This window comes from Cryptomeria japonica, chromosome 9 (assembly GCF_030272615.1).
Source record: "Cryptomeria japonica chromosome 9, Sugi_1.0, whole genome shotgun sequence".
Taxonomy (NCBI): Eukaryota; Viridiplantae; Streptophyta; class Pinopsida; order Cupressales; family Cupressaceae; genus Cryptomeria; species Cryptomeria japonica.
The window spans coordinates 621,758,302-621,783,344 of NC_081413.1; positions in this window are offsets into that span (position 1 = coordinate 621,758,302).

A 25,043-nucleotide genomic window follows, 5' to 3' on the forward strand; every position below is an offset into this window, starting at 1 on the left:
CATAAAACTTTTAAAGATCTAGCATACACATTACCCTTCCAATTTCTCCCCTCCTTTAAGTCTATTAAAATTCTATTATTTTTTAATTTTGGTAAAGGTCTAGGGTTAGGCTGCACTGGCAAAGAAAAGTTGCAATCAATAGTTTGTAGCAATCAATGGATCAAAGACAATAGACTAAGCGAGATGATGTGGAGGGATAAAAAAAGGAGGAACGAATGGAGTAAGGTGCGTATAGGTAAGGGTGGTGTGAAGGGTGGAAAGGAGAAAGCATGGAGTCGGAGAGAAAGAGAGATGGTGAGGAGGGATAAAGAGAGATGGTGTGGAAGGATAAAGAGAGATGGTGTAGAGGGATAAGAAGGGGAGGTGGCTAGGAGAAATTCGATCATAGAGAAATCTGAGATGTGCTTATGCTTCAATATGCTCACCACGGGGATGGGAGATCCTCCATTGTGATCTCAATTATTTTGGTCCTTCCAATAGTTTAAATATAAAAAAAATCTACTTTTATGTTTTACAATGGTTTAAATAATAGACACTGAATTATTTACTTATCAAAACAGTTGTACATAGTGTTTTCTCCTCTATGGATTTTTCGAGCTTGTTCCCCTATTGTTTTGCATGGTGATGTTCCTGTCTATCTTTGCTATGATTGCTCTTTAGGTATTTCTTGTTGATTCGCTGTTCGAACTTGCAAATGGAGCTATGCTCTCTACTTATTTTGTTTCTTTTCTTATGCTCATCATCTCTGAGCGTGTTTCTCTACTTTTTGTTATCAGTTTTGGTATCCTTAGCTGCTAGACTCTTAGTAGTATGTATGGCATGGAGCAAAGTAGAGCTTTTCTCCATGCATCCTTTTTTCATTTTCTTGATAATTTGTATGTAATATTTACTTTCTTTTCTGATTAATATAATACATGATGGGCCTTGGGCTTTGTCTTTAAAACAAATACTTTACAATAATAGTTTATACAAATAATATAGAAATTCTATTCCTATAATAATTAAATCATAGAAGTTATTTTATCAATTATAATTATAAATATAAATTAATGTAGAATTTAAATGTTATACATATGAGAATAAAATTAAAATATAGGTATTGAGTTTTTATTTCAATGAAGAAACTTTTTTTCACACATCAAAAAAAACTATTTTATTATATGTAATTTTTTCTTTCTATATTTGATATATAAATTTAATTGACTTATAATAGAAGAGTGATCTTGAAAATTGAGATATATTGATGTTTGTGGAGACATTTGAAAAGTATATCAATCAAAAGATTTATATTCTTCTAAATTAAGACTTATAGTGAATCTAGAATGATGCGCTTTAATAAATACTCTAATAATTATATTATGGTCCTCTTAAACTTCAAGACATTTTTTAATGATTAGTAAATATCTTTTTGAAATGAATAATAAAATATCTTTAAATACAACAACAATAATTATAAATTAATAAAACATTTCTAAATAAATATCTTACCAAAATTATAAATTAATAAAATGTGAGTTAAACAGAATCAATATTATAAATTAATAAAATGTGCATTAAAAAAATATTTTTAAATACAACCACTAAAAGTATAAATTGATAGCTATTGAAATAATCAAACAATAAATACATTTAAATTTTAAATTCGCCAAGCTGCCAGGTAAGAATGTGGTTCTGTAGGCTAAATGTGCCCAACGCTTTATCAGGGATTCAAAATTTCTGGACCAATAATATTTCCCCTAGTTGTTCTCTTCTGGGCACTAGCAATCCTTTAAAACTTTTCTACCGGTAAGTTTTTTAAAGGATAAAAATTGGCGAGATCTCCAATGGAAAATCTTAACAAGCACTATTAAAACTCTGTCTATATGAGTTGCTTGTCATTCATATAGGGTTAAATTCTGTAGAAATGAATATGTGATCATCATCCACGTTCTACAACCATTGTCTACGTTTTCTAACAATCTGACCATCGGATCTATCTCTTAGAGTTAGCCTTATTTTCTTTTTAATCCTTCTTATAAGGACGGTGAAATTTTGGATCTGGTAGATTTAGATTTGTGGCTATTTTTGTGCATTCTCTCAAGAGCCCACGAAATCTTCTAAGCTGGGAATAAAATCTAGTCATGAGAAAAAAAGCCAAAACCCTGTAGGTCTCCGGGCCTTAATAACTGGTCAGAGGAGTTGATATCATTATTCTAATTACAGGCCTGGAATTTGACGGTCACCCCTATCTGTCATATGAATTTTTGATGATGGTTTAGTCATTCAATGCCTTTCATTTGACGTTTTAAGAAAAATATTAACTGTCAAAAAATATAAAAGTAGAAGATTGAAGCAATGAAAATCAATGCACATCTTTCTTGGGAAGAAATGAAAATCATTATCTTAATGAGAAAATAATGATAAATTAGTAATATATGCAAAAATCTTAAATTTTCTAAATAAGTTTCTAAATTAATACACTAATATATATTATATATTAATATTAAATGATAAACAATTAATAATTATTAATTTAGTAATAATAAACATTTAAATTTTAAAATTATATATATTATGACAAGTTTCTATAACAATCTTATTAAATATATTTAAAGTATTAAATTGACTAAGTTTCTAAATTCATATATAAAAATGGAATATATTGTAAAAATTTATATTAAAAATATTTTATCAATTATATTCTATCATTTCAATTATGACAAGTTTCTAAATTCATATGAAAAAATAGAACTATTCTAAAAAATCATATTAAAATATTATAAAATTAGAAACAACTACATTCTTCCATATTCTAAATCCTTCCATTTCAAAATATTCTAAATAATTTGTATTTTTATAATAAACATTCTAAACGAATATATATATTACCTACTATATTTTTTACAGTTTATTTATAATTTGAAGTGTCATCTATACGGTTTTAGAAAAAAATAGCATGTCAATGCATACGTTCTACTAATTTTTTATGCTGTCAAATACGGTTCAAAAGTGAAAAAACAGCCATTTTGCCTGTCAAATTCTAGGCCCGATTCTAAACATCTTTAATAAATCTGTTATGTAATGAATTTGAGAAATAAATATATCTTTTTTATTTTTATTCTACTTCCACACCAATAAAATAATGCATTCGTCTTAGATATGACATTTCAAACTTTTATTTCCTTTTTCAAAAAATATTTTGTAACGATACATGAAAGAACGTCAAATTATGCTTTTTCTTTAAAGGAAATCATACCATGACACCAAATGAGTAATACAAATCTAAAGGCAAAAATGCAATTAATTTTGTCAATGGATGGAGAGTGGAAGTGGTGAAGGAGCTAGAGTTTTAGGTGCTAAGAGTGGTGATGGAGAATTAGAAGCAGATGACGGTGCACCATGGAGATTCAGGGTTTCTATTTGCTTGCTTCTCTAAGGTTGCAAGTGATTAATGGCTGTCTAGTTTGTGTTTTGGCGAGTTTTGTTGGTTCCTTTTGGGAAAATCTAGCTATTTGTCCCTCTGGGTCTGCATTTTCTCTCCTGGAGAGTTTGGTTCGATGTCTCCTATTTTGGAGATTTACTTTGCTCAGAGTCTTGTTCATTTCTAGGGATAATTTTGCATATCTGGCAAGCTGGTTGTTGCAGTGTGCTCTCCTCTTTGGGTGTAGCATTCTCTCCTTGCTCCCTCGTGTGGTGGGCGACTATCCATCTGGGTGTTGCACTAGCTTCGGGGTCCTCTATCATTTTGGGTTGGTTGGGTGTCTGGCTCATGTTCTGCCTTGCTGGGTGGTGGTGCTCCCCTGTAGTTGGCTACCCTTGGCCTTTGCTAGTGATGGGTTTCTGGATTGCCTTGTTCTTTCAAGCTAGTAGGGTGTTGGTTGCCTTGGGTTGGAAAATTCGTGGTTTGGTTTTCTCCTCTTTTTGTAAATGAGTTCTCAATTCTTCTTTGCCTATGCTTCTGGTTCTCTTCCTTGTGGATCCATTTTCTTTTTTGGTTCTTATTTTCTAGTTAAGGGTCCTTTTGGGTTTTGTGGTGTTCTGTGACCCATTGTGGAGCCATTTCCTTTTTTGGTTCCGATTTTCTAGTTGAGGGTCCTTTTGGGTTTTGTGGTGTTATGTGACCTATTGTGGCTTTTTAGAGCTCTGAGTTTTTGTGATTCATGTATTCTTTTGTGGGCTCCTTTGGTTTTCTTCTTGGTTTTCTTCCACTCTTCTCTTTTTGAGGGGATGTTTTCTCTTATAGAGGTGGAGAACTCCCTCTTGGTTTTTGCCAAGGTTTGGCCTTCTCTAGTTCTTTCTTCCTCTCTCGTGGATTCTATTGAGGAAGATGATGGAAGCTGTTTGGAGGAGGTTGTTGTTGCACTATTGGTGGTTTGCGGTTTCTCTAATGGTGTGAATTCCTTCAATCTTTTGCTCTATCTTTCATTTCCTTTGGAGGTGGAGACCAAGGTTGAGTTCAAGATTTTGATGTTTACATGGATTATGTTCTTTCATCAAATGAAGGTTATGGTAACCTTTTCAGAACCCATTCTTCTAGTAAGTTCAATTTGTAACAATTTAATGTCCCTAGAAGTGAAGGTTATGAGAGCCTTAGAAAAACCCATTTTAAAGGTTAAGGGAGCCTAGAAAAACCCTATGTTAATGATTGTTTGAGTTCTTAATGTACTAGGTCTTGTTGTAGGCTCAACCAGTTTTTTAATGCCCACTTGTTTTGATTTCGCTGTGTAGTGGCTCTTGTTAAGTCCTAATGTAATTTTTGTCAAGTTCCTTGTAGGGGTTCTAGATTCCCACTAATTCTAGAAGGTATTGGGTCTCCTCAAAACCCGTTTTCCCCTTAATAAAAGACAATGCAATTAATTTCTAGAAAAGCAAAAAAAATCATAATTTAGGTCTACTACATTATATTCACAATAATACAATTATACTCTATCATAATGATCAATGGAGTGTTAACTATTAACAATAATTGTAGCCTATGTTTAGTGCTCTACCAAGATCATGAAGAATTCTTATCTTTATCTTTCTATGGTCCACATTGGGGAGTAATTTGATCCCAACCCAGAATGATGTGAGAATGCAAGGACCTAAAAAGATTAGAATTGTAAAACTTATGTCCTAAGAGACCTAAAATGATTGTTTCAAGTGGAGTTCAATGTTAAATGTTTTTTTGCAAGGTTTCAATTTCAAGTGTGGTGTTGATTTGTCAATTGGAAATGTTTGTTTTGCACACACTTAGAAAACTGTTATCTCCTAGAAATGCACCCTATGCAAAGTTTGACAACCTAAGCTTTTTGGAGAAACATGGGATCAATTCAAGGTTGTGGGTCACCTATGACTGAACTGAACCTCCAGATAAGGCCGACTCCTAGCTGGTCATCACTTTAAAAGTACTAATTTTTTAAGGAAAAGAGAAGGAAGATAACTTAAAAATGTAAAGCCCACCTCTACAAACTAAAGGGAAATTACTAAGTGAGTCACCAAAACTTCTAACCTTATGATACTCAGAAATTTGAAACACTATGAAAAACTATAATGACAACAACGAGTTAACACAACTTATCCAAGACATGCATATGCATAAATATTTCGCAAGAAGGTCTGAATAGGATTATTCAATAACTTAGACACAACTTGAAACTTGCACAAGAAACCTTTACAGAAAAGGCATGAAGTGAGAAAAAATCATAAGGAAACAAAGTACTCTTCACTGACAACTTGATCAATCACAAAAAGTTTAGAATTTTGCTAGAATAAGAAGGGATCAAACTATCATAAGCCTCCAAGGTAGTTTTTATAAATACCAAATCACGTGAGTTACAAAATATGGCAAAAAGAGAGAACAAAGGACTGTTAGAAGTCACTAAGGCTCAAATCTGCATAAATAGGAACTACTTTCGAGAATGATATACAAACATGAATATATACTCTTCTCTCTCCCTCCAAAACTGACCAAAAAAGGAACTTCCAACAAACTGGTGTTGGCTGTAACAAAAACCCTCAAATCTAGCCAATAAATTAATCTCCAAAAGTCATAAATAACGGTGAAAAAGTCAAAAATTACTTAGTCAAACATGATGACATCTCAAAACCTCAATAATTTTTCTTAAATTGACTTAAACAACCCTCAACTCCACCCAAATCCTTGGCATAGATGTCCTATATTCTTGGCATCTCTCATTGATTGAGTCTTCATCCTCATTTGACTGAGACACTTGGCAAAACTTTAAACCACCTCTATTTGCATTGAATAATAACAAAATGATCATTAAGGTTTATAATCACAGCTTAAAGTAAAAATGTTTTACAATGGATATATACAAATATGTCTCTATTTAAACATAAATGGCATGCACAAGTGCTAAAAACACAACTCCTTCAAAGGTGATGTGGTATCTATATGTCGAAGATCTCAAAAAACCCAAGGCACATAAGGCATTAAAAAAAAACCTAAGGCATGAAACATCTTATTAAAGACTACAGGGTCATTACCTTGCATTTATATTCTTAAAAGTTTGGCAAAAAATGCCATCTTTATCTATCAGCATTTTAGGGTTTTCAAATCCTAAAAAAAATATTTTTAGCTCTCATTTTGTTCTCAAACTTCCTCTAGAAGCATCACCGACATGCTCTGGCATCACCATTATTAGGGGTTTACTAATATGAATGCATTCTCATGACTTTCATGGCAGTTTGAGGGCATACTGTAGTAGATTTGAAACATTCTAGAGCTTTATCCTAACATCACTCTTTATTTCCTAAAGGTAACACCTTCACGCATTGATCTTTTTTGTGATGACCATACATCTGTATTTTTTTGGGTTTCTGTTTATAGCTATAGTTCGCGCTTAAAACATGGTTGCTTCCTCTTTCAGACTTCTGAAGGAAGTTTGGTGATTGGTTGACATAAGTTTGAAACCCTAAATGAAAACCTGCACACAACCACCATTGGGGTTTTCTTTATGCTCTTCTTGTTCTTTGAACATAGATATTCCTCATAGATTTTGATTACAAATAGGTTGTAACTCGTAAATCTCTATTCTTGAAGATTTTTTGAGAATTTGCTTGCACACCGAAAGCATCTACATGTATTAACTTGTTGAAATACCACTTTTCTAGTGTATTGCCTATTATTTGAACCATAGACTGTATTCATACTCGCGGTTTATGCTTACAATTAATATGGTTAATATGGTAAACTTTCAATCCTCTATTTACATTATTCTTTAACCAAAAAAACTCCTTTAAGATGTAAATCTGGTATTATTCTTTCGATATAAATGACCAATACTTCTTTTTGACACAACCCATATGACGATTTCTACTGAAAATAGACAATAAGGGTCTACAAACCCTTAGTTTTTTCCCTACTCATTAAATGGCCACCATTTTCTTGAAATTTTGAGGATTTCTTGTTTGTAGGTGTCGTTGAGATGCTATATAGTGGCTAGGGTTTAAAACCCCCACCTCTTGGCTTTCTTTGTTTCCTCATAGCCTTGTTGTTAGATGACAGGCCTAGATCTGAAGTTTTTGTATCTTGGCATTATGCTTTCACAGTCACATAGATTGTTATGTTGCTTCAGGAGGCTGCTTTTAATTGTATTGTGAGTTTACTTATCTCTTGGTTGTCTTCATGTCTCTTTAAATATTTTATTCACTATCAATTTTTTGAAGGATGTATTTAAAAAATATATTGCTTCTTTCATCACTGTATTTGTCATGTAGCTTTGTTTGTCTCTACTAACATTGTCATTATAAAAAACAATAGGAGATTTGATTTCTATATATAATCTTTTGATTTGAAAAATATCAACGACCACTTTGGGACTGCCCTCTTAATATGTGATCATGTTGTTAATGAAAACTTCCTTATATTGATGAGGCTTGGCTTTGAAGACCTAGGTTATTATCATCATTATGACTGTAACTATGACAAAGGCTCAGTATCTTTACTTTATATATATATATATGGTCTACAACTCTTTGCATGGTTTTTAGCAGAACTTCCTTCATCTTTGTCCTTAACCATGTTGTCTTTATTGTCCCATTCAGCCCTTGAGTATTTTCTAGGCTTGCAACTTTATTGACACATACGACTATGTATTATTATCAAAGAAAGAAGCATTGTCACTATATTTAAGATAATGACTTTTGTTCATTACTATTGATATAATGCAAAATAAAAGACTGATAATGAAGACTGTTACGAATCCCTTGGTTGCTATGAATTTATTGTTCATTGCAAACTTCCTCTACCTGTGAGACTACTTTCTTTGCAAAACTTCATTTGAACTAGAGACACTGTATTCTTAAATTATTTCTTCTATGAAATCTGTGACTGTTTGTTCACCTCTTTTGACTATGATAGTCAATATATCTAAAATAAAATAAAATAATGATGATACAAATCACCATTTTGCATCATTCTATGTTTGAATTGTTGCAAGTTTGTTCACGGATGCCTAAACTTATCACTGTATATATCGGTAACTAGTTTCCCTTCCCCTAACTTGATGTGACTAAGTTTAAACTAAAAGGTTTCATGACAAATAATATCATGTCCCTTTAATAGCTTAATATTTTCTCTTTGAAAAGAATGAATACTCTGAGACCATTTAAGTCCAGAGTTTCTGCCAAATGAATCCTTTGATGACAAATACAAATATCAACACTAATATTTTTCATTTTCAAATCTAATTATTCCTTTGGCAAGACTCTATACTTAAATAGTCTTAGGTAAAAATACAGTAACTGCACCATTCATTTGCATGTTGGGCTCAGCCCTTGTGGGAGCCACATTTTACCCCACATGTTGAAACTGAAAATGATTAGACCTATATCTGCACATAATAGAAACATGTTATAAATAAAATGCCTATTTGAGGTGTGTATGATAGCAATTCTTTGGCTTTAATCTTGATGCACATATAGGCTAACACATGTATGCATGTGTGAATGTACATGTGTAGGGTATAATCATTCATTGCTTAGAACATCTGTTCTAACTTATTGAATTCATCTATGTAGGAAATTGAAAGGCACTTAGAAGCAAGGAGCTGATTAGGAAACAAAGCAGAACAACTAGGGGCAAAAACACCACCAATACCAATCATTCAGGCAATGACTGGTTACTTTCTATACATGCTTAATTTCTTTACATTTACTCATTTGTACATAGTTTAGCTTTTATTTTGTATCATATGAGCAGAGTCAATCTCATGGATTTTTTGTGTTAGACATATGTATTTATCACATTCAATAAAGATTACATCTTTCAAAGCTTTTGAAAATCTTTATGTTTAATTTTCTTAAATGATTGCAAAGATTTCATTACTTTTTGTAATCTAACTATCTAGGAGTTTGAATAAAAAATGCACCATTAAAGCTTGGAAAACTTAGATGGCTCTACCAGATTGATCCTGTAGGTGACAATGTGGTAACATTTTTTGGCAGTTTCTGTTGAATGTTTGCCTACTAAACATAAAAAATAGTAGCCTAGACAAGTCTTGAGCACAAAGTCACTTAGTAATCATGACTAAAACAAAAATTAGGGTAGACAATAACCCTTGTTATCTTATTTAAGTACCGGTTTAGGATCTATGATAGTGAAGTATGAGACATTACTATCATGGGTTGTAGATATGCACTTGATGAGCTAATGAGAGTTATCTCCTACACTGGGTTGACTCAAAAATAACTCCTTAATGGTTTACTACCATTTTCACTAATTGATTGGATATGGGCATATGATCTATGACAGAAAGACATAAGTCTTACTATAATAAATGGTATATGTATGCTCAACCAGTTAGTGAGGAAAGATAGTTGTACTACTTTGAACAAAACCCCGCTTCTTTCAATATAGAACAACCTTGAAGACCTAGGAAAACTAAAAACAAGCCATCTAGACAACTCAAATTGTGTTGAGACAACACTTAGGGATATCAAAACATCTAATCTATAGTGCAGTAGCACATTATTGAAAGTTGGAAACCTATACTAATAGGCACAGAAAAACTCTCATACCTCAAAGCAACGCTTGAGGTGTATCCCATTTATAGGGATAGGTAGTAATTCTCCTTCCATGGTCGAGAGCTGAAATGCATTATGCTCCTTTCATTCAGAAATAATGAAGGGTCTAATCCATAAATTATCAAAAACCCTTTTCATTTGCAATTGCTGATACTCCATTGTCTTCATTGCTTTATCTCTATATTCCTACAACTCTAATAATTCAGAATACCTCACCTCCATATGATCATTTGCCTCAAAACTGGCAAGATCTTTTGGAAGATCAAGTGTAGGAAGCTCAGTAGAAATGGGTAGCCTAGCATCTTTACCATATACCAACTTGTAGGGTGAGTTACTAATAAACCTCTTAGGTGTGATTCTATCTGCCCACAAGGAAGATTTCAACTTATTGTGTCAATCCCTCTGATTATCCTGTAGAGTCATCTTGATAATCCTTATTAGGTTCTTATTAGTTGAATCTACTAAACCATTACCCCATGTGTAAAATTAGAAGATGTTTCAAATAGATGTCATTTCTAACTACCCAGTCACTCACCCTCAAACCAACAAAATTCAAGGCATTATCAAATATGATAGACTCAGGAACCCCAAACATAGTTATCAAATCATCATATAAATTCAAAACATCTGACTCATTGGACTCTTTTAGAGCCACTTCTTCAGTCCATCTTGTAAAATAGTCAGTAACAGTAATAACCCACCTATGCCCAGCACTTGAAGTTGAGTTTATGGGGCCAATGAAATCAATACCCCATTTCATAAAAGGTTGATCTACTTGGATAGGTGGCAATGGAAAATTTGGCAGACTTTCCTTACTTGCAAACATGACACACTTTGTACACTTTCTTGCCCAAGCATGGGCATCCTTGAATAATATTGGCCAGTAATAACCGACCCTCATTATTTTCCAAGCAGTTGTCTTAGGGGAAAAATGACCCCCTAAAATTCCATCATGGAACTCATACAACAATTTATCAATATGTTCATTATCAATACATCTCAGTAGGACACCATTTAAATCCCTTTTAAATAAAACATTATCAATAAGGATAAATGGAATGGATTGCAACCTAAAGTACCTTCTCTTTGCTCTGTCCAAGACTGGTGGGAACTCACCAATTTGTAGAAAATGAGTCATGTCTTTAACCCAACTTGACTCAACATTTTGAGGTTCATCATTTAGGATCAAAACCTTCTTTTCTTCATGTTCTGAGTCATTATGAGTTGTTGCAGCAAGCTACTCACACAATCCCTTTCCCCTAACCAATTTTTTTATCTTGATATCCACATCATACTCCATGACTTTAGTCACCCACCCTACTCTTTTCTCACTCAAATCTTTGGTTAACAAGAACTCTTTTACACTTGGATGGGTGGCCATTAAGTGGATCTTATTGTTCGAGATCATATATCTGAATTTATTTAAACTTTTCATGACTGAAAGAACTTGATTTTCAACAAAGCTATACCTCTGTTCATACTCCTCTAAACCTTGTCTAAAGAAGGCAATAGGCTGCTCAAAACCTTTAGCATTCTATTGCACTAGCATAGCAAAAATAGTGTCCATACCTCCACAAGCATACAGGATGAAGTCCTTGGAAAAATATGAATTTATCAAGGTGGGTGCCATGGATAATGACTCTTTGATGGCCTGAAAACCATCTTTTGACTCTCTAGCCCAGCCGAAAGCTACATTTTTCTTTAACATTTTAGTTAGAGATTTCAATTAATTATCAATATCTGGTATAAACCTTCTAACGAAATTAATTATGCCTATATAACTTTGTAGTCCCTTCTTGTGATTGGGTAGGGGAAGATCTAAAATAGCTTTTACTCTTTTAGGGTCAATTAAAATACCCTTCTTAGACAAAATGTGCCCCAATAACTTACCCTCTTGCACAACAAAAATACATGTCTTTGGATTGAGGGAAATGCCATACTCCCTACACCTTTCAAGGACCTACTTCAAATGAGACAAATATTTATCAGAATTTTTTGAAACAACAGTTATGTCATCTAGATAGACCAGTATCAAATTATACATCAGACATTTAAAGGCCATATCCATAGCCTTTTGCAAGATTGATCCAGCATTATAAAGACCAAAATGCATTCTCCTGTAAGCCATGGTACCCCATTTTGTTGTAAAGGCAGTTTTATGTTGATCCTCATCCTTGCCTTGAACTTGGTTATTCCTAGAATAACCATCAAGGAGAGAAAATCTTTTAGACCTTGCAAGCACTTGCAAAATCTACTCCATAGAAGGTAGCGGGTAATGATCTTTTAGGGATGCTCTGTTTAGGTCCCTAAAATCAACACACAACCTTATCTCTTCATTTTTCTTCCTCACAAGAACAAGGTTAGAGATCCAAGATGTGTGTTTGATAGGATAAATGATACTTCCTTCAATCAACTTGGTTAATTATTTAACCATTAAAGGCTCAAGTTTTGGGTTTAAGGGCCTTTGTTTCTATCTAATAGGCTTAGCCCCTGGTTCTAACTCTATTATATGTTGGGCTATATGAGGGTCAAAACCCTTTAAATTTGAATACTCTTGTTGGTGTAATTATTTATTCATGTTGGATATTATTACACCTTACTTAAGTTTACTTAGGATAATGCATTTCATAGTACTTTGGGTATGAGACACTTGGGTGTTTGTGCCACATTGGGATAGTGTGTGTAGGAGAATTTCCACCTTTTGTGGTCTTATTGTTACATTCCACTTTTGGTGGTTGATCCACCTCATGTGGATTATTTTATTGTTTCTCCTACCTACCACAAATATTTCCTACCTACCCTTATTTTTTTTTGAGCCACATGTCATGTTTGTGTGCTCACATATCCATATAGCTTTGCCTATATATGTAGGCTCATATTCATTGTATGTAACAACTATTGAACATTTTGATCATTCATCTATTAATGAGAATATAGTTTATTCTTGTCCTATATTTTGTTTCTCCTTTGTAATTTTCATTGAGCTCTTGATCTTGGCAAAATCTAACATGGTATCAGAGCCATTAGAGCATCATTGATTGATCTTTGGAGAGACTTTGAAAGACGTAAAGAAGCATATCTGAGGCGCAACATCTTTTGGAGTTGTCCTAGATTAGATCCGACTTCGCTATTGCATCTGAGTGGTCGTTTCCATGAATTTTGACTATAAATTCACCTATATTGGGTGAAAAGTCAATTTTGAAGCCTGGAGGAAAATTTTGCCCACTTAGGGCAATATGGTAAAAAATTTTGCAAAAAAAAATTGAAATTTTTTTCTGCGAATTAATTTAATTTCATATTTTAAAAAAAAAGAATCATAGTTTGTTAAATTCATTTGTAAAAAGTGATTATTGAAAAGTTTATTTAAAAAAAAGAAGTAAAAAAAAAAGTTAAACAAAAAATATATTGAGGAAGGGTCTCGTGACCATCCTCCTGTACTCCATACTATTCACTGGTTCCATGCTCTAGATTTCTTGTTGGCTATTGTCTCTATGCTCCGCTCCATTCTTGCCACTCATTGTGCTCCCACCAACAGACGTTCATTGTTCCCACTAGCACCATCCTGATCGTCGATCGCCACCATACTCCATGGCCTGACCAACTGATCTCTGGCAAACCCGATAGCAACACAGTCTTTCGACGATCGCTGCTCTATCGGCTTCCTCCCTAGTGACCCCGCTTCACACAGCACCTCCACTTCATTGGACGCCTTTTCCCCTGCCAACCCTGCTGGCCCTCTCGACTTGATCTCGTGCCGGCCACTTACTCTTGACGCTTGTACCTTCAGATAGTGTGAATGTGACTTTTTTTATTTGGCTCATCTTGTGACATGTGGCACCTTGCTATTAGACCGAGCAACACACACAAAATCCATGTGGCACACATGCAAACAACCAAATCATCTACCCCATCAGCGGCCAGGTAGCTGCCACATCAACGGAAACATTGACATTCCTTACAGATACGTGGCCATCACGTCAGTGTCGTACCTGCATAGTTAGCATGACTTATCACCCTATCATACGACACATCATCCATACATGTCATCAGACCATACGAAAATGCCAATATTTTCTATGAATCTTCTTCTACCATGTCATCAATTCATACTATATAGATACCATGTAGGTAGGGAGGCAAAGTTTTGGTGACGGCCATATAGCCATCAAATATAACCTCGTAGATTGCTAACATCATCATTTTTTTTTGAAAATTTGGTAGGCCCCTCCCATTTGGCTTTATGGTTTTACAGTTCAACTTCAAATGACCATATCTTGCTCATTTATGCTCCTTTTTTGGTGCAATGTTTTTTGAAATGGGCTAATTTTTCGTGTACTTTTTTGTGGTGGCATTATTTTTTGATTTTGACGAATAATTTTTTTAGAAATCTCAGTTTTTGGTGACTCTACCTATCCAATCCCTGTTTGTGCAACTTCTGGGACTCCATTTGGGCTCATACGAACTCCTTTTCAGGTGTCATTTTTTTTTAAAGTACATAATTTTTTGTCTACTTTCATAATTTGCTGTCATGTTGCAATGATTTTGAGTAGAAAGTGCACTTTTCAACATATGGTCTTTTTTGGCCAATTTTGCACTTGTATTGCATATATCTATCTTTATGGTCTTTAGCATTATAGTTCTTATCCTATTGGGGCAGTGGTATTAAAAAATCATAAGTCCACCTTGTCATTGTTTGCAAGTGGCCTATTGTACACACACTATATATAAAGTGTCAAAATCATTATTTTTTTGGGGGGAGTGCAAGTGGGGTACTTTGATTGAGTGAATTTGGGTGGGTGTATCTTGTGATTTTGTTCTCTTGTGTTCCTTTCTTTTCATTGCTATGGGTTCTCCTAAGTTTCCTCTCTTAAATCCTCATAATTATGCTACTTGGAAAATTGATGCATGGAGTAAACTTATGGAAAAAGGACTAACTCATTACATTGATGGAACTGTTGTTGCTCTTGTTGATCCTATGGTTGATCCTGTTGCTCACTTGGATTGGATCACTAAAAATATCATGGCAATTAGTACCTTAAGAAAGTATGTATCAAAGGATGTCATCTTTCATATTGAAAAATGTACCTTAATTAAGATTGTTGGAAAAATTTTCAAGACTTGTATGGTCAACTTGATGAGATTAGGGGATATCAAATTGATAGTGATCTAACCATGTTAGATCCCAAGAAATTTGATACTATACAAGATTATGTCACTAAGGCAAAAGAGCTGAGGGCACAACTCATGGATTGTGGCATTAATAAGAAGGATACTCAATTGATCTTCAATTTGATGGGAAAACTTCCCCAGGAATATGCAATATTTGTTTCTAATTTCCAAACCCATAGGATGACAATGGGTTCAAGCTACACAATGCCTACATTTGATGCTTTTGCCAACAAGTTGATGATGGAATGAACTAAGTTGATAAGCATGGGCATTATGAAGACTTGTAAGTCTCAAGCATATGTGTCAACTCAAGGGAACAAATGAAATCAAGGAAAGGACAACTCAAACAAGAAGAAATGGCAATCAAAGCCTAAGGACAAAGCACCATCTTCTCCACAACAATGAGATTCATCCTCTTCCAAGAAGGACAATTCACCAAAGAAGGAGAGACCTACTTGTGCCTATTGTAAAAGTGTTGGTCATGAGGAGCATCATTGCCATTCTAAGAAGATTGATGAAATCATACATATCCTCAAAAACCACAACATTGATTTGCCAAATGCCTACAAGAAGGAGGATTCATCAACTTCCCCTTCCTCTCATTCAAAAGGGAAAGGGTAAGCATTCATGGCCTCACAAATGGGAAGACTCACTCTTTTGGGACAAGAAAAGGAAAATCTCTTTGTGCTACTACAAGTCATGATTTAGGGAGATGGCTTCTCATCATATGGCATCTCCACAGTCTATGTTCTCTTCATTTGAACCTTACACCATGCTATAGATTTTGATGAACAATCATACATACATGGATGTGATTAGGAAAGGATCTATTGCCATTGGGGATAACTCCTTAAATGATGTGTTGTGTGTACCCCACTTGACAAACAATCTACTTTACATATATCAAATCACACATGGGGAAACAAAGAGAATTTTGGAGTTCACACCTGAGTCAGTTATCATTAGAGACTTGGAGACTAGAGATATCATAGCGACTGGGGTGGTTGAGCATGCATCTCAGTTATATTCCTTTTTAGATTTTGTTGATGAGGATGATTTCACATATGATGATTCTACACATGATGATCACACTTCTTGTGATGATTCAGATTTTGAGGAGAACTTTGGGTACTTGAACTTGGAGATTCTCACATCTTAAGACTTTTATTTCATCTCCTCCTATTGATATCACAACACCTATTGCACCTGATGATGCATATAGTGCGACAGTTTTGCCTTCTTATGATTCAGTGCAACAAGATATTTCATGTCTTCCAGGTTCAGTTTCATGGGATGATTACTTGACAAGCATTGTAGATTTGGGAGACATCATTGATGATATTGATCTTCTCTTTGATGAAGATGATTGTTCTTCAATTATTGTGAGGGAACACTCTGACCCTCTTTTTCATTTTCTACATGATTATCTTTTTGAGGTTGACATGATTGTGGATTCTTATGTACAATAGTTGGAGGAGGTCTCTTTATGTTTAGAGGATACATGTGAGTCTTTGGATCATGTTCTACATTCCTCTCCACTATATCTTGGAGTTCCTTTTTCAGTAGTGTGGAACAGTTCACCATCTTTGGAGGGGGTATTTGTCAACATCGATATGGGGACACTTGAGAAGATTTCATAGACTTCATTCATCATGAATTTTCTTCCTACATCTTCTTTTCATTATTGGGGAGACTTCATTGATACACCTTTGGTTTTTTTTCTTCCCAACAGGAGGAAAGTTGTTCGACGTTCATGGATAAGTTTCTTCATTCATTCTTGAGCTTCTATCATTGGTGCATATTCTACATTGAGGGTTGGCTACTTGGCTTTTGTTCTTCTCTCATATGGGGGGGGACTTTTTCCTCACATACTTCTTTGAGAGTTCTCTTGTATAGTTTTCATCTCTCTTTTAGGGGAGGTTTTTTTCCCATTGGGTTTTTCTCTCTTTCCCTGCTTTATGAGAGATTTCATTGCATTGGTTTACATTTGCATTTGTACATGGGTACCTAACATGGCCTTGTAGTTGGAACCCATATTACATTTCTTAGTTGCATTGTACACTTAAGTGCATTCCCCTAAGTTGCACTTAAGGGGGGCTATTGGTGTAATTATTTATTCATGTTGGATATTATTACACCTTACTTAATTTTACTTAGGATAATTCATTTCATAGTAGTTTGGTTATGACACACTTGGATGTTTGTGCGACATTGGGATAGTGTGTGTAGGAGAATTTCCACCTTTAGTGGGTGATCCACCTCATGTGGAATATTTTATTGTTTCTCCTACTTACCACACCTATTTCCTACCTACCCTTATTTCATATTGAGCCACATGTAAGGTTTGTGTTCTCACATATCCATATAGCCTTGCCTATATATGCACACTCATATTCATTGTATGTAACAACTATTGAACATTTTGATCATCCATCTATTGATGAGAATATAGTTTATTCTTGTTCTATATTTGTCTCTCTTTTTAAATTTTCATTGAGTTCTTGATCTTGGCAAAATCACACAACTCCCAAGAAAACACATCATGAAATTCCTAACATAAAGCAATAAGAGCTTTCTTCTGTTCAGGGGAACAAAACTTACCAAGTTTCAACAGCTTACCTTTAAATATCTCGAGCTCTTCATAATGCTCCTGTTTGATTTGCATACCAACTTTACTCTTTTTTACGTGGTCATCAATGCTAAAAATGGATTCTAAGGTCACAAGACCTTTGGGCAACTTGTTTCTCTTTAATTGAATAATCTATTCATTATAATTATGCTTCAACTTTTCTTGGTTAGTAATAGAAAACTGTTCTTTTTGAAGCATAAAAGTAAGGATTTGATCATCATTCTAAAAAACTTGCCAGTTGAAATTATTATCATGAATAGAAGGTCTGACAACTATCTTAACATACTGTGAGACCTTCTCTTTGCAAACCATATCACAAATGTCAAACTGAGCACCAATTGTAGCTAGTCTATCATCATGCTTATTTTCAGTTCTAGGAATGGACACTATGTTAAATGCTTCAAATTGTTCTATAGCATCCCAAAATCGATTCTTATAAGACTTAAGAGTGTCATTTTTTGTAATATTATCATTTCTTATTTAATTGACAATGAGATTGCTATCACCATGTACCTTTAAACAACTGACCTTCTTCTTCCTTACCCATTCTAGTCCCTGAATCAGGCCTTCATATTCAACAGTATTATTAGTACGATAAAAATAAAAATGGAAGGCAGAAAAATCATCCCCCCACCCTGTGGGGACACAAGCATTGCACCCCCACCAGCTCCATGCCTGCTCTGAGAACCATCAAAATACATGTGCCATAATTCATCTTGTTGTTCTCATATACTTTATGCCTTCTTCTCAATGTTAGGCATTTCTGCTTTAAGTTCACACAAAACATAATTACCCAGACTTATATTTTGAATGTACTTGTCTCAGTTATCAATCACATTTTCCATTGCCCAGTCATTCAGGAGTAGTTGAGTAACATTTTCGGACTACAACTCTTGAAATGAAGCAAGCTCATCTTCCTGGGGAATAATTGTGTTGATATTTATTGTGGATGGTGTATATAACTCACTATAGTCTTTGGAAAGGGAGTCAGATCTAATAGTTACCTTAGTACCACATCTAGTCCTAAAAAGAATGTGTGACCAATCCAATGATAGATATCCTCCAATTTTGGTAGGAAAATCTCTTGATAAGCATAGGGAAAAATAAGGGGGAAGATCAATGACAAACACTTCTTGAGGAATGGATAAATTTGGGCAAGCATGCAATGTTAAACCCAAATCCTTAATTACTCCTATGGTCTTTACTGCTATCCCATCTAGCTGTAGCACTCATTTCTCTAAAGGTTGATATGTTAATCCTAAAATATCAGCAATCTATCTAGGCATGACAAAACTTCTTGTTCAACTATCCACCATATAATTTTGGACTAACTTATCCCCAATGATTAAAGACAAATAAAAAGGAGGCTTCACACTTTTTTCTTCCTCTTTACTCACTGGCTTACTTTCCTTAAGATTATTGGTGAACACAACCCTATGTTGACCTACTAGGGGTTCTTTTGATTCTTTCAAATCTTTTAATGCTAACTGTAGCATATCTTGCTGATTGGGAATAGCTAGGGAGTACCACATAGACATAGTTATGTTTATTTTCTTCATATTTTCAATAATATTGAAAGGTAAAGTTGGACTCAGCTTTTGATGGGTTTTCACACCAGCATGGTCAGCTTGTAAATGGGGTTTCTCCTTGGTAGCTGGTTTGAGTGTTTCTCTATAGGATGCGAGGTATTTGTGATGTAGATAGTCCTGCAGCTACTTCTTTTGCTTTATCAGATGCTTGCTCAAGCTCAAAAGCTCTTTTCTTTGATCTAGTATTAGCAGCAATTGGAGTATCATCTTCTTTCATTCCATAGAACTCCTCTCCCTACTAATTTAGCAGAGTAGTGTCATGTGTATGTTTCTCTTGCTGGTGTGAAGCTTCATAATTAGACAAATTAAGCTTTGGACTTGCAACACTTGAATAATTTGTAGAACTTTGCACCATTAAAGCTTGATTGATGACACCATTTTCACATGTGGCTTCATCATGAGGTTGACCTCAAGGAAACCACCATTCATAATCAGTAGCAAGACTACTTTGGATAGGTACAAGGTCTTTTACTGCATTGATAGGTGTTGGATTATATGTTTGAGAAGGCCTCTTATTCACATTCTACCTTGGACCTTGATAGTTTCCTTGATAGAAAGGTCTTTTTCCCTGGTACTACTGTTCGCGTCCTTGAAAAGGCTAATTTGAAGTCTAATTTTGTTGCTGATAGGGAGGTCTACTATGAGATTGTTGCTTTTCCAAGTTCACCAGCTTGTTACCAAAAGTCTAAAGTAGGCTTTTGATCTCTTATAATTCTTGGGATGAACCTGAAGCAGCAACTTCTTAAGTTGCAGTAGTCTGAGAAGTTGCTGGTAGTGTTGGCACCACTAGAAAAAGGTGCAAATGATGGAATCTACAAAGGCATGTTGGATTGAATGTCTTGAAATATGAGCATAGGAGGTCTAGGAGAAATCTTCCAAGCCTAAATTAAACTATTCTCTACTTTAATGGATATCTCATATGCATTAGGCAACAAAACTCCTCCCATTGATTGAATCATCACTACTATAACACTATTTAGGGATCTTAAGTAGTAGATAAAATCATATTCAATAGATGTCTTAATAGTTGCAGGAATTATATCCCAAGTCCTTTGGAATAAAAAATTAAAGTCAAACATCTGCTCTTTAGGGATAGATGATCAGACTTGTCCTTGAATTGATTATACAATTTTTCCCCTAAATCATCCCATATTGCAACTGAGCCACCTTTCAGGCCTCTAAACCATTGCAAAGCCTTACCCTTAAAAGAAGCAACAAGTAATCTCAAGGCTACATTTTCCTGAGTGATATGATATAGTACACAAAGAGAGGCAATATCTTTGATATTCTCTATGGGAGTGGTCTGATCCTCTCCTATATAGAATGGTAGACTTTTAAGTGTAACCACTAGAATATCATTGTGTACTATAAGGTTCAAAGGGATACCTCCATTGAATGGCACAAGAGGAAATTGTCTATCCATACGAACAACTGGAGGTGGGTTAACTTGAGCTGGAAAAATGGGTAAGACAACTGATAAAACAATAGGACCTGTTGGCTTAAAGCTTGTGCTGACTGCACTCTTTTGGATTGCTCATGAGTTCTTCTTATAACCCTCCCTCTTCTTTTAGGAGGTGAAAGCTATAGGTAATCAAAAGATGAAGAGTTGCTTCTTATTTGTACTCTTCTCATAAGCTGTAAAATTGCACTAAATCTGCTCACAAAATATCAGAGTCACCAAATGTGCTTAAAATAACCTCTTGAAAAGCTTGAAATCTGTTGGTTGCACATCAAAAGAAACAAAACGTTGAAGATCCTTCAATTTTCTTGATTCGACGATCCCATCGGACGCACCAAAAACTATTATCTCCTAGAAATGCACCCTAAGAAAAGTTTGACAAACTAAGATTTCTAGAGAAACATGGGATCAATTCAAGGTTGTGAGTCACCTATGGCAGAACTTAACCTCCGGATAAGGTCGGCTCCTAGTTGGTCATCACTTTAAAACTACCAATTTTATAAGGACAAGAGAAGGAAGATAACTTAAAAATGTAAAGCCTACCTCTATAAACTAAAGGGAAATTACCAAGTGATTCACCAAAACTGCTAACCTTATGATACTCAGAAAGCTGAAAAACTATAATGACAACAACAAGTTACCACAACTTATCCAAGACATGCAAATGCATAAATATTTCACAAGAAGGTTTGAATGGGATTATTCAATAACTTAAACACAACTTGAAACCAGCACAAGACACCTTTACAAAAAAGACATGAAACATAGTGAGATAAAATCACAAGGAATGAAAGTACTCTTTGTATATGGTGAAAATGGATAACAATAATAACGATATTGAAAGGTTAAATGAATTCAACCACAAAAACCTAGCCTAATAACAACAAAGATCCACCATAATATATGAAGATTACCTAAGACAATGCAAATCAAATGAAATCACAAAGATTATACCATCACATGTCCAATAGGGTTTGGATCTCCATTCTTCCTATCTCCATTGATCTTGCTTGATATATCTGCTCTCAGATTTTACGTGCACAAGAGCTCAACAAAGAACAGAATGTGGTTGCAAGTAGGATCGCCTATGTTCAAAAGCGCAGTGTAGTCAAGTAGTCAACGGGGGGGTTGAATGCATAGTTAGGGTTTAATAATGAAGGAAGCATCTCCTTATATAGAAGACACAATATGAAATGGAGGGATAAGATTGAAAGGTGTAAAAGGAAGTCGGCTATGATTAGAGGGTAGGTAAAAGAAATAATAAAATAATGAAAGGGTAGGTAGTGTATGAATTAAGAGATGAATGACATGTGTCATGGATGGAAAAGGTTCATGAATTAATTAAATAAATAAAGATTTATTTAATTAATAGAAGAAGTGGGATAATTAAATAAATAAGATATTTATTTAATTTAGGAAAAGGATAATTTAAATAAATAAATGAATTTATTTAAATGAGAAATAAGGCTAGCAAAGGATAAATGAATTAATTAAATAAATAAAGATTTATTTAATTAATAGAACAATTAAGCTTAGATAATTAAATAAATAAAATATTAATTTAATTAGACTAGACAATTTTGGGTGTCTACATTTTGCCCCTCTTTGAGACAATGCGGCTTGTCACGTTGTTTCAAAGAAGATAAGATGAACTGATACAGAGTTTCCCCAAGATGGGAATGATATGCCCCCTCGAGAGATTGGATGAAAATGTCTAAAAATATTGTAGACAATCTCTCAATAAGAAAGACGGGATAGAATGGACTGACCAGATAAAGTGACAGAGTCACGAGATAATGAAGACTAACTCGGGAAATGAGGGCTAGGGCATTCTATAAGATAGACCATGAGGGAAATACATCCTCATTGTCATCTACACCTCCAAGAGATTAGAGTGCAGAGAGAGAAAAGAGCAGCAGCAGTAAGCAACGATGGCTTTGGTTCATAGATTCAATTGCATTCGCCGATTCCAGAGGCCATCACATGCAGGAGAGCCAGTAAGTACCACAAAACCTCCTTGTACTTTGATGCATTTATTGTTGTCATTAATGCATGCTAGGTAGAGTAATAAATGCACTTATAATAGGGTCCAAAAGAATATCAAAAATGTGTAGGCATGTCTACATTGGTGCCAGGAGCATTTATGTGGTCTAAAAGAGCATTTATGTCATGAAAGCACATTTGTGTCCAAAAATGTGAATTTGTGTCTTCTAGGTCAAATTGGCAGTTCTATGATGAACATACGATGTTGATTGGATAAGCTGCTAAGAGGATACACTCAAACAGGTCCTCTAGGGAAGACTAGGATAACAAATAGGGCTAGGATTGACAATTCTGTGATAGAACATACGTTGCCAATTGGGAAACTTCTCAAGAGGATTCACTCAAGCAGAGGCCCTAGGATAGGATAGCTCAAGGCACTTTGTGATGAACAGTGAGTACCAAGATATAGTACTTTGTGATGAACAAAGAGTACTAAAATATGAGCAGCACTTTGTGATGAACAGTGAGTGCAAATGTCAGCAGCACTTTGTGATGAATAGGGCATACCACTAGGATATAAGCAACACTTTGTGATGAACAATGAGTGTCACTAGGACTGAGATGATTGATTTGTGTGACTGCAGGAGTATTTGCCTATGCTGGAGTCATAGGAGAGATTCCCATGGACTCAGAGGTTGCGACCTGATTTGACAACCGAGGACTGAGCTGCGATTGAGGCTATGGGATTGAGACATATTCTGTATGTGCCTAATTTTTGAGCAAATATGGGATTGCTGACTGCACTGGCGCAGAGGTGGCACTCTGAGACTTGCACTTTTCATTTGCTGATGGAGGAGGTGACAGTCACCCTAGAGGATGTATATAGGATTCTACAGATACTGTTCGATGGGAAGCTGATTCTGTACGATTGAGATGGAGACAGGGATGCCCTTAGATGAGTGTTCTAGGATTCGAGACTAGAGATGAGGGTGGGACATGTGGCATGGGATACCATGACATGGACAGGATTAGCACTACCAATAGTGTTGGTAGGAGTTATCAGTGGGTTCCTCTATCAGGATAGGGTGACAGAAGGGGTGGCTGTAGAGGACACAGGGACTAGGAGAGATGATCTTGGGGTGGGTCTTTCTAGGGCTCAGACTCCATCGAGGCCAGCCAGCTCTGAGGTAGGGAATTCATCATAGCTGTAGAGGGCTCCCTATGTATCAGTATTGTACCATTTTTGTATGATGATGTAGACACCTGCGGGTGATTGTAGCCATATGATTTTGACATCATTGTATCATGACAAGTTTCATATATATATATATATATATATGAGATGATTCATCTTTGCGATAGCTATATGCATGTGTACCTATGTGATGAGATGTTCTTATGTGATGCTTATGATATGGATGCAAATATGTATATGATGCAATGCAATATTTTTTTTTTTGTTCTTTTATGTTTTATATGTGTATGCATGATGCAAATGTGAATGTATGTAATGTAGATGAATATGATAATGCAAATGTAAATTGTGCTAACAGGTGTTGTGTGCAGGATGTGATGCAGTTGTGATATCTATATGTATGTATGAAATGCTTATATGTGGTAATGCAGGTGCAACTACATGAAATGCAAATATTTTTGGTGCATCATTATACTTAGTCATGTGATAGCATGCTACGCGGACTCAAGAAGGATGATGGAAGTCAATCAAGAAAGGGGGATGGAAGATAGAAGATATGAAAGTGAAAGAGCTTCTTGTGCATTATCATCATTGAGCTTTATTATGGCAAGTAGGTTATGACAATTGAGGCATATGTTTGACCCAAAAAGTCATTGTACCTGTTTGCATGGAGATAAGACAGTCACAAACAAGGAATGCCCCAGTTCATACTAGACTCTAAGTGTCCTCATATCCTTGGACAAGTCATAGCATTACTAAGAGACAATCCACAGATAGCAAATACAAATAGGTGACGATACCCCATCCTCGCCTTTCTAGTCAAAGACATCTTGGAGATAGAATCTCTAGTTAGAGACATCTTGAAAAAGCTAAAAGACATGTCACCAAAAGATAAAAATCAAAATAAAACCAAGACTCGACACCAACATCCACTATAGTCCTCAAATTTAGTGTCTCTTGTCACTTGTATAAGTCTTATTTGATTGTAGTCACAATGTTTACTTTCACAGA